Source organism: Colobus angolensis, unplaced genomic scaffold (genome assembly GCF_000951035.1).
Source record: "Colobus angolensis palliatus isolate OR3802 unplaced genomic scaffold, Cang.pa_1.0 Scaffold248, whole genome shotgun sequence".
NCBI lineage: Eukaryota > Metazoa > Chordata > Mammalia > Primates > Cercopithecidae > Colobus > Colobus angolensis.
The window spans coordinates 796,915-797,207 of NW_012115688.1; the positions used below are offsets into that span (position 1 = coordinate 796,915).

The following is a 293-nucleotide window of genomic DNA, read 5'->3' on the forward strand; positions in this document are numbered from 1 at the left end:
AGGCGGGCAGAGTGCTTGAGACAAGGAGTTTGAGACTACACTGGTCAATATGGTGAAATTCCATCTCTACTAAAAATACAAAAAATTGCCCAGGCCTGGTGGTGCATGCCTGTAATACCAGCTACTCAGGAAGCTGAGGCACAAGAATTACTTAAACCCGGGAGGTGGAGGCTGCAGTGAGCCGAGATCATGTCGCCACACTCCAGCATGGGTGACACAGTGATAACTTGTCGAAAAAAACAAAACAACAACAAAAAAAAAAGAAAAGAAAAATATGTATGTGTGAAAAGATG

The 293-nt window shown here is 43.3% G+C and overlaps 1 protein-coding gene across 1 annotated transcript in view; it reads left to right on the forward strand.

Moving 5' to 3' along the window:
• Positions 1-293, forward strand: part of ADAMTS18 (ADAM metallopeptidase with thrombospondin type 1 motif, 18) — a 160,801-nt gene that overhangs the window by 107,217 nt on the left and 53,291 nt on the right. The gene's annotated exons all lie outside the window — the stretch shown is intronic.